This window comes from Aotus nancymaae, unplaced genomic scaffold (assembly GCF_030222135.1).
Source record: "Aotus nancymaae isolate 86718 unplaced genomic scaffold, 86718_ANA_hifiasm-v0.15.2.pri h1tg000003l, whole genome shotgun sequence".
In the NCBI taxonomy this organism is placed as follows: Eukaryota; Metazoa; Chordata; class Mammalia; order Primates; family Aotidae; genus Aotus; species Aotus nancymaae.
The window spans coordinates 39,164,880-39,176,028 of NW_026988414.1; the positions used below are offsets into that span (position 1 = coordinate 39,164,880).

At 46.2% G+C, this 11,149-nt stretch overlaps 1 long non-coding RNA gene across 1 annotated transcript; it reads left to right on the forward strand.

Moving 5' to 3' along the window:
• Window positions 1-955: 955 nt before the first annotated feature.
• LOC135276647 (uncharacterized) lies at window positions 956-9,367 on the forward strand. Its single transcript, XR_010344182.1, has 2 exons — window positions 956-2,997; window positions 3,602-9,367. It is a non-coding gene; the product is annotated as an uncharacterized LOC135276647 (long non-coding RNA).
• The last annotated feature ends 1,782 nt before the right edge of the window (window positions 9,368-11,149 follow it).

Consider the following 11,149-nt stretch of genomic DNA (forward strand, 5'->3'; position numbering starts at 1 on the left):
CATTGCAAATTTCAACACATTCATTCCTAGATGAATACATCCAAGGTCACTCACTAAGGATAAGAAAAGTGCTTGGCTCTCTCTAGAGGACGCAAGTTTCGCCGCGCGCATCAGGAAGGCGGCGGCGCCGGCGCGAGGACTGGCCGGTGGGTGTTCCGGCAACCTACAGCTTGCAAGGACCACGGCCATCCCCCGGGTCTAGGAAGGGTGGCCCGAGTCCCCGGGGTGACCCAACCCGCCCCTCCCCCCTCCCCGCGCCCGACTGCGCAGCGCCGCCGCCCCCCGCCCGCAGGCCTCCTAGCTCTGCTTCAAACAAAGCGCGCGCCAAGGGGACGGCAGCGGCCAGGGAAGCGGGGACAGGAGGGTGGTGGCCATGTTGGCGGGGGGCGGCGGATATGCGGGGACGGAGTAGTACAGGCCGGCGAAAAAGGAGCGCGAGCCCGCCTCGAGGCCCAGGCCCGCCCCGCCCGGGTCCCCGCCGCGGCCCGGCGCGGGCCGCGCTCACCTGCGCCCCCGGCCAGGCAGCCGCACCCCTGGCCCGCCCGCAATCCGCACCCCCTCACGGATTTGCACGACCCACGCTCGCCCCCGCGCGGACCTTACCTGCTGGCCGCTGAAGCCGCCGTCCACAGGCCCGCGGTTTCCGCCGTCGCTCGTTCGCGCTCCCGCCTGTCCCGCCGGCCCCAGCCCGAGCCAGAAGGCGTCTCCCCCGCCCCGCTCCCTCTCCGCGGACGCCGCCGGCTCCCTAGCAGCCAGCAAACCCGTGCTCTGCGCCCAACCGACTGCAACTGCCGCCCCGGCGCCGGGCGCCGACGGCCCACTACGCAGGTGCGGTGGAGCGGGGCGGGGCGATGGAGGGGGTGGCTAAGGCGGGGCCCGAGCTCGGGACTTCCAGGTGCACGCCGGGAATGGGCGGCGGCAGGCGCCCGGAGCCCTGGAGCCTGAGGGGGCGCAGCTTCTCCCGGAGGGCAGGCAGCCAGAGAAGGGCTTCGTTTTCGCGCAGTAGGACTTTCAAGAAAGGACAAGCGGCCGGGCGCGGTGGCTCACGCCTGTAATCCCAGCACTGGGAGGCCGAGGCGGGTGGATCACGAGGTCAAGAGATCGAGACCATCCTGGTCAACATGGTGAAACCCCGTCTCTACTAAAAATACAGAAAATTAGCTGGGCACGGTGGCGCGTGCCTGTAATCCCAGCTACTCAGAAGGCTGAGGCAGGAAGAATTGCCTGAACCCAGGAGGCGGAGGTTGCGGTGAGCCGAGATCGCGCCATTGCACTCCAGCCTGGGTAACAAGAGCGAAACTCCGTCTCAAAAAAAAAAAAAAAAAAAAAAGGACGAGCCCCCTTTGTCCTGGGACGTAAGCCGCAAGTCATGCTGAGTGGTGCAGCGCGAATACTGAGGAAGCTGGATCACAGGGCTGGGCCGCGATGTGAGCCTTGTGAGCCCTAAACCTCGGGGAACGCCGCAGCTCTCCTCCAGCGCGCCAGTTCAGGGCCGCGGGACGCTAGCCCTTTAAAAGGATGGATTTGCTTCCTGTGACTCCCTTGAAGAGACTCTAGGCCCCTGAAGGGCTGAGTTGAAAAAGCTCTAAGCTGATCCACCCCCAAAATTCACCTTTGGTGAACTGGAAAGTCCATCTATTTGGGACATGAATCATGTCAGGTAAGAAGATACAGCATGCCGGGCGCGGTGGCTCAAGCCTGTAATCCCAGCACTTTGGGAGGCCGAGGCGGGTGGATCACGAGGTCAAGAGATCGAGACCATCCTGGTCAACATGGTGAAACCCCGTCTCTACTAAAAATACAAAAAATTAGCTGGGCATAGTGGCGCGTGCCTGTAATCCCAGCTACTCAGGAGGCTGAGGCAGGAGAATTGCCTGAACCCAGGAGGCGGAGGTTGCGGTGAGCCGAGATCGCGCCATTGCACTCCAGCCTGGGTAACAAGAGTGAAACTCCGTCTCCAAAAAAAAAAAAAAAAGAAGATACAGCATTAGAAACTAGGATAAGGGAAAATAGCATCGAATATGGGACAGATAGATCCATGTGATTTATTTTGTTATTCACTGCATCTTTGCTCCCTTTGGGGGAGCCACTGAAGCATGCTTGGTGCCAGTAGGTTGTTTCTCTTGCTTCAAGCCAAGAGCTCTGATCTGGAGGAGACCTGGGCTTGTGGCGTTGTCCTGGGGGAAATGGTCTTTTCTAGAATGCTGTTAGCTTTAACCTTCTCTTCTCCTGTTGAGTTGAGTTCTCTAGACTATTTGAACGCTGAAAAACCGGAAATCCAGAAATCCCTCTCCTAATCCTGGCAAGAAAGAGGGCAAATCCCTTCTCCTCTCTAGTCCTCAGGCTCTGCTTCTGAAAATAAGAGTGTGGGGCTAGATTAGCAATGCCTAGATGTTGGGATTTCACACGCCGGGGAACAGAAACTTATATAGGGTGGAAATTTTTTCTATTTTGTTATGTCAGGACATTGAAAACAAAACCTCTCTCATTTCTATCCTTTTATAACAGAAAAATGTTTTAACACCATTAAACTACAAAGGATCTTATCTGTAAATTAAGGATAGTTTTTCAAATGGAATTAACTTTAAGGAAAACCTCATTGTGTCGTTTTTATTTTTCTCATTTTACCTGAGTGTATTTGCTTTCTATGCTGCTGTAACTGATCACCACGGAATCGGTGGTGTAAGCCACACCTATTTATTGCCTGACAGTTCTATGCCAGAAGTCTGGGCACGGTGTGGCTCCCCTGGATCTCTTGCTCAGGGCTTCATATGACCAAAATCAAGGTGTCACCTTGTCTGAGTTTGTATCTGAAGGCTCAACTCAGAGAGGATTTGCTTCCATGCTCATTCAGGTTATTGGCAGAATTCAGTTTCTTGCAATTATAAGACAGAAGTCCCTGCTTTCTTGACATGTGGACCTCTTCGTCTTCAAACCAACAATGGCATATCAAATCCATCTCATGCTTCCAATCTCTGATCTCCCATCAGCTATCAGGTAAAGAAAGGTCTCTCTTTGTAAGGACTTGTGTGACTACATTGGGCTTACCTGTACAATAATTTAAGGTCCACTGATTAGTAACCTTCATGACATCTGCAAAGTCCAGGCTGTGGGCACTGCAGGGAAAGCCAGGGAGGGCTCCGGAAGAGGGAACACTTGAACACAGGAATTGTAGGCAGAGGAGCAGCACGAATACAGGCAAGGAGGTGGAAAAGTGAGACGGGAACAGAAACGACCCAGCTCGCTTCAACAGTGAGTGACAAGGATGAGGTGGCCTGGGCGAAGGCTTAGGAATACCAGGCTAGGGAGTTTAAATACTACAGATTTTTGGTAAATACTCAATTAAAAAATTTTAGTTTAATTTTAAAACTGGCCAAGTTAATTTATTTTGCCAAGAAAGAAAGAGAGAAAGAAAGGAGGGAAGGAAGGAAGGGAGGGAGGGAGGGAAGATTAAGTTCTAACTGCTTCTGTTCAGAGGGTGCAGTGCTCCCTTCGCAGAACCTCTCATGCCTGGCCCTGAGGGCCACCCTCGCCCTCCCTTTATGGTGAATGGGGTATGGCTGTGAAGTCTCCTGCCCTCTCCCTTCTTCTTCCCTCCCAGATTTGAAAAGAAGCCCTTGGACTCTCGCCAGAAGCTCCTCCTCCTGATGTGTCCAGCCTTAGGGTCTTCTGCTGTCCCTTTCTGAGAATCTGTGCTTGCTGGGAACCCAGGACAGCTCCAAGGAGAGGAAGGATTGAGGAAAGGGGTAGTGTGGTTTGGAGAAAGATCCCAGATTCATGAATACGACAGAACTGGGTTTGAACCCTGACTTGGCCACCGATAACTGTGATAGGCAGAGTGATGCTCCCATGCCCCCCAAATACCTACCTCCTTATCCCCCAAACCTATGAATATGTTACCTCACATGGCAAAAGGGATTCTGCATCTGTGATCAAAGGAAGGATCTTGAGATGTGGAGGTTATCCTGGGTTACCTGGGTGAACTTGGGCTGTAAGTTTCTCATAAGAGGGAGGCAGGAGAGTCAGAAGGAGCTGTGATGATGGAAGCAGAATGGGGGTGATGCAGGCCTGGAGCCCAGGGGTGGAGACAGCCCCAAGAAGCTGGCAAGGGCAAGGGACGGTTTCTTCCCTAGGGTCCCCAGAGGGAATGCAGGCCTGCCCCCAATTTCAGACTCTGACCCACAAGGGGAACAGCATACATTGATGTTTGAAGCCTTTGAGTTTGTGGTAATTTGTTACTGCAGCCATGGGACATAAATCCAGAGCTCTATGACCTTAAGCAAATTCCTCAACTCAAGAACCCAAATTCCCTCATCTGTGAAATAGGATTAATAATGCGTGGCCGGGTTCTGTGGCTTGTGCCTATCATCCCAGCATTTTTGGGAGGCTGAGGTGAGAGGATTGCTCGAGCCCAGGAGTTTGTGATTAGCCTGGGCAATATAGTGAGACACCGTCTTGACAACACATTTAAAAATTAGCCAGGCACGGTAGCACATGCCTATAGTCCCAGCTACTCGGGAGGCTGAGGTGGGAGGATTAATTGAGCCCAGAGGTCGAGGCTGTAGTGAGCCCCACTGCACTCCTGCCTGACCTACAGAGTGAGACCCTGTCTCGAAAATGACAACGATAATAATAATGCCTACCTTGAAGTGTTGTATTAAAAAGTATATATTGGGGCTGGGCGAGGTGGCTCTTGCCTGTAATCCCAGAACTTTGGAAGGCCAAGGGGGGAGGATCATTTGAGGTCAGGAGTTCGAAACCAGCCTAGCCAAAATGGTGGAACCGGGAGAGAGATCCAAGATGGCTGATCACTAGCAGCTTGGGATCGTAGCTCCCAGTGAAAGCGCAGAGAACGAGAGGACGCCACACTTTCAGATGAATTTTTGTTGCTCATGGACCAAGAGATTCCCAGCGGAGGAGCCCCACGGGTCGCCAGGGCGACTCTTGTGGCTGGCGCGGCGGTTCTTGGTACAGAGTCCGGAGATTCCCGGGCAGAAAAGCACCATCAATCTTAACACCGCTGTTTTGGCCGGCGCAGTGGATTGCTCAGATTTCGGCACTGGAAATCAACAAGTTGGATGTCCGCTCAGAGACCTAGTTAGCGAGTCGGTAATTACAAAGATGACAGAGGGATAAATATATAATGAAGGGAAGAAACCAGCCTAAAAAGGCAGAGAATACTCAAAATCAGAATGCCTCTCCCTCTACAGGGGATCGCAGTTCCTCATCAACAACGGAACAAGGCTTAATGGAGAACGAGTGTGTTCCATTATCAGAAGCGGGTTTCAAAAGGTGGGTGATAAGAAACTTCTGTGAATTAAAAGAACTTGTTCTAACCCAATGCAAAGAAACTAAGAACCTTGAAAAAAGGTGTGACGAAATGCTAACGAGAATGGACAATTTAGAGAGGAATATAAGTGAATTGATGGAGCTGAAAAACACCACATGAGAACTTCGCGAAGTATGTACAAGTTTAAACAGTCAAATTGATTAAGCATAAGAAAGGATATCAGAAGTCGAGGACCGGCTCAGTGAAATGAAATGAGAAGACAAGATTGGAGAAAAAATGATAAAAAGGAATGAGCAAAGTCTCCAGGAAATATGGGACTATGTGAAAAGACCTAATTTACGTTTGATAGGTGTACCTGAGTGTGACGAAGAGAATGAATCCAAGTTGGAAAATACTCTTCAGGATATCATTCAGGAAAACTTTTCCAACCTAGCAAGGCAGGGTAATATTCAACTCCAGGTAATACAGAGAACACCACTTCAAGAAGACCAACCCCAAGGCACATAATCACCAGATTTATTAGGGTTGAAATGAAGGAGAAAATACTAAGGGCAGCCAGAGAGAAAGGTCAGGTTACCCACAAAGGGAAACCTATCAGACTTACAGCAGATCTCTCAGCAGAAACCCTACAAGCCAGAAAAGAGTGGGGACCAATATTTAACATCCTTAAAGAAAAGAACTTTCAACCCAGAATTTCCTATCCAGCCAAACTAAGCTTTACAAGCGAAGGAAAAATTAAATCTTTTGCGAACAAACAAGTACTTAGAGACTTCACCACCAACAGACCTGCTTTACAAGAGCTTCTGAAAGAAGCACTATACATATAAAGGAACAACCAACATCAGCCTTTCCAAAAATATATCAAAAAGCAAAGAGCATCAACACAATGAAAAATTTACACCAACTAATGGGCAAACAGCCAGCTAGCATCAAATGGCAGTATTAAACTCATATATATTCAAATTGGACAAAAAGCCAAAACCCATCGGTATGCTGCATCCAGACCCATCTCACATGCAACAATACATAAAGACTCAAAACAAAGGGATGGAGGAAGATTTACCAACCAAACAGGGAGTAAAAATAAATAAATAAATAAATAAATAAATAAATGAAGGAGATGCAATTCTCGCCTCTGATAAAATAGACTTTAAAGCGACAAAGATCAAAAGAGGCAAAGAAGGACATTACATAATGGTAAAAGGATCAATGTAACAAGAAGAGCTAACGATTCTATAGATCAAAGAGACAGAAAATTAACAAGGACATCCAGGACTTGAACTTAGACCCAGAACAAGTAAACTTAATAAACATTTATAGAACTCTCCACTTTAAATACACAAAACACATATTACCACCTCACACCTATTCCAAAAGTGACTACATAATGGAAGTAAATCACTCCTTAGTAATCACATAGCATTTCATAGGTTTAAATGAAATATTGGTTGGCTCCTTGTTTGTTATTTTCTTCCCTTATTCCTTCCTGTCTACATCATTAAGTATAATTATTGGTATAAAAGAGGTTTTCAATACCCATTTCTAAACTGCATTCTAGCCTGGGCAAGAAAGCAATACTCCCATTCTCTCTCTCTCTCTCTTCCTTTTTCTTCCTCTTCTTCATTCTTTTTTTTTCTTTCTTTCTTCCTTTTTTTTTTTGAAAAAAACAAACAAACAAACAAAAAAAAGAATTCAAAATGGTGAAACATCGTCTCTACTAAAACTACAAAAGAATTAGCCTGGACTGATGGCGGGCACCTGTAATCCCAGTTACTCAGGAGGCTGAGGCAGGAGAATCACTTGAATCCCAGAGGTGGAGGTTGCAGTGAGCCAAGATCACACCACTGTACCCCAGCCTGGGCGACAGAGTGAGTCTCTAACTAAAAAAAAAAAAAAGTACATATTAAATGCCTGACTCATGACAAAACTTAATACATGATGCTGTTAGGAAAAGGAAGAAGACAGAGGTGAGGAGAAGCAGAAACAGGCACAAGAGCCTGCCCCAGCGTACGCCTCTGGCACTCCAGTGGCTCCATGCCACCAATGCAAAGCATCAGCTTTGTCCTTCTGCCTTTCAGCTTTCCAGGTGTGACCAACAGTAGCCTATGTGGAAATGTGCAAGTCGCAAGCTGAGTCCTTCTGTGAAGGAATTGAGCTGGTGACCCAAGAGAGCTGGTGTGTGTGGGGGTGTGTCTGTGTGTGTATGTGATTTCCAGTTGCCTCCAGTTTCTCCACATCCTCAACATTTTGCTTTTAACATTCTAGTGGGTGTAAAGTGATATCTCATTGTGATTTTAGTTTGCATTTTCCTGAAGACTAATAATGGTGGGCACTTTTTCATGTACTTTATAGCTACTTGTATATCTTCAAGTGTCAAGTCACATCTTTTTGCCTATTTAAATAAATTGGGTTGTTCACATTTTCCTTGCTGATATAAATTTATTGTTGGTGGATGTGTAAAATGATACAACTTATGTGGAGAATTGTTTTTGGCAATTAAACAATTACACATCCATCCATGCTATGACCTTGCAGTTTCATCCACAGTAAATAAAAAGCATATGTCTACACAAAGGCTTATTCATAAATATTCATAGAAGCTTTATTTGTATTAGACAAAAAGTGGAGACAATCCAAATGTCAGTTTGTCGGTGCACAGATAAACAACCTGTAGTACAGCTGTGCAGTGGAATACCACCTGGCAACAAACACGAATTAACTATTGATAAATGCTACAACATGACTGAATCTCAAAAACATTATGATTCCTGAAAGAAGGCAAACACAAAAGAGTATGCACTTTATAATTCCACATATGTAAGTTCTACAACAGGGGAAGCTAATTTGTAGTGACAGAGACGGATCAGTTGTTGCTTTCAGGGTAGGGCAGGGGAGAGTAGGAGAGAACCTTCTGGGGTGATGAAATACTCTACATACTGCTTAGTGTGGGGATTACACTGGAGTATTCACTTGTCGCAAATCATCAAATTAAGATCTATGCATTTAGCTGCATGTAAATGATACCTTGTTAAAAACTGTATTGTGCCACAAATTTGAAATGCTACCACCAGGTGGCAGTGATGCGTAATTTCCAAGAGTTCAACTGTAAAGTTGATGCGGTCACTAAGACTTGTAAATCGTTGTATTTGTGAGTGTTCTCAAAAGCATATGGCACTGTTTTGTGGGTATGTATTTTTAATTTCCAAAAATAGTATTGTGCTGGAGACCTCTCTGTTCCTTACTTCTTTTTTCTCCCATTCAGCATTATGGAGTTTGGGGGTTTTTCTGTTCTTGTTTGTTTTTTGTAGAGACAGGGTCTCACCATCTTGCCCAGGTTGGTCTCATACTCCTGGGCTCAAGCAACCCTCTTGCCTCAGCCTCCCAAAGTGTTAGGATTACCTGGACAGAACCGTGTATTTCTTGACCTTGCGTGTGTATCCAGTTCATTGCTTGTTACTGTGGTAGAATATTCTGTAGTGTGTTTATATCACATTTTACTTACATTCATCCCCCCATGGTAGATGCCTCATTGCAACCAGCTCTCCGCTATCACAAAGAACTTGGAGATAAAACATCCTCTTACATGTCTCTGTGGAGTTGTGTGAGAATCTCTTTAATTATATAGCCAGAAGTGGGATCCTCCTCATCCCTACTCATATTTATTTGTATCCTTTTATCCCCTTCGACTTAATAAATTTCCTCCAAAATCAGTCATTATATTGGGTGAAATAAGCCAGACACAAAAAGACAAATGTAGCATGTTCTCACGTGTTTGTTGGAGCCAAAAAAATTTGATCACATGGAGGTAAAGAGAGGAAATATGAAGAACAGAGACTGAGAAGAATGAATGGAGGAGGGGGAAGGATGAAGAGAAGTGGGGTAAAGTGTACAAACAGAGGGAATACATTCATTGTTTGATAGCAGAGTAGGGTGAATATAGTTAAAAATGTACTGTACTTGGGTGGTGGACTTGATCACTATGCCTTATGTACACATGTAACAAGATTTCACATGTACCCCATATATTTTTACAAATGAAAAGATGCATCACAAAAAATAAATATCCTTCAAAATCTGTGTGCTGAAACAGTTATTAAATACATTTAAGCAATGTCCTAAACTTTTAAATTAAAGGAAATATTTGCTGTGAATCCTTTTACTTCTCTCTTTGCAAAATAGGTAGTGTTGTTTGCGATGTGTTTTAAATTTATAAAATAGTATTGTTGACAAAGATTTGGATGTCCATATATATTTTTTTACATTCTCAAATGAAGTGACCAAATTATTAATCTGGATTTTTTTCTACTAAATAAGTTTCTCCCAATTTTTTGTGGTACAGCAGCTGAATTTCTGCACCATTGTAAATTATAAATTAAAGATGATACTTAAAAACAACTTTTAAGGCAAAGTTTCTCAATGGTGGCACTACTGACATTTGGGACGTGAGAATTTTTGGTTGTAAGGGGCTGCCCTGTGCATTGTCGGATGTTCAGCAGCATCTCTGGCTGCTGCCCACTAGATGCCAGTAGCACGTCTTCTCAGTTATGACAACCAAAAATGTCTCCAGACCTTGTCCAGTGTCCAATGGGAGACCAAAATTGACTCCAGTTGAGAATGACTGTTTTAAGATAAATGAAGTCTGGGATTCATTTGAGTTGTTTTTTTTTTTCTAGATGTTTCCTTTCTTTTAATCACTTTATTTTAATCCTAATCTCAGCTACAGATTTGTATTACATGGTCCTTTAAAAGACATCCTCCAGTGCTTTCTAGCTGGAATAAAGCTCCTCCTGGAGACACTTTATCTCCAGATACTTCCTGGAGTCCTTTGTCTTTTTTTACATTTATTTACTTTTAGAGACGGGGTCTCACTATGTTGGCCAGGCTGGAGTGCAGTGGCTATTCCCAGGCGCCATCCCACTACTGATCAGCACAGGCGTTTTGACCTGCTCTGTTTCCGACCTGGTCTGGTTCACTCCTCCTTAGGCAACCTGGTGGTCCCCTGTTCCCGGGAGGTCACCATATTGATGCCGAACTTAGTGTGGACAACTGATCCATATAGCGCACTACAGCTCAGAACTCCTGGGCTCAAGCAATCCTCCCACCTCAGCCACCTGAGTAGCTGGGACTATAGGCATGCGCCACCACACCTGGCAAGTCCTTTGTCTTTTAGTAGACTGAGTATCAAGCAGTCTTCCAAGTTTGCTTCTCTCTAGGTTTGCTGACCTCCCTCTCTCAGCTACTGCAGAGGACAAATAAGGAAGAGGGAGTCAATTTCTCCCATGCTCCCTTCCCAGAGGAACCCAGAAGAGCAGAGAAAGCCCCACAGCAGCGTGATAGAAACTCCAAAGAAGTAGGGCGCAGTGGCTCACACCTGTAATCCCAGCACTTTGAGAAGCCGAGCCAGGCAGATCACCAGAAGTTGAGAGTTTGAGACCAGCCTGGCCAACATGGTGAAACCCCGTCTCTACTAAAAACACAAAAATTAGCTGGGTGTGGTGGCAGGTGCCTGTAATCTCAGCTATTTAGGAGGCTGAGGCAGGAGAATTGCTTGAACCTGGGAGGCAGAAGTTTCAGTGAGCCGAGATTGAGCCATTGCACCCCAGCCTTGGCGACAGAGTAAGACTCCGTCTCAAAAACAAACAAAACCCTCCCAAAACAAAACAAAACTCCAAAGTGTGATGACTCAGTCATCGTAGTTCTGAAATCCCTCTCCCCTGATCAAGTGGCTATTAACTCTCTAGACCTTTGTAACTTAATTGTCTGCAAGACTTGGGTGAACACTAGAGTGCTCACTGTGCCCCCCACCTCTGTTCCTCAGGAACTAGCCCTGCAAGATGCTTCTCAAGAGATATTCTCTAT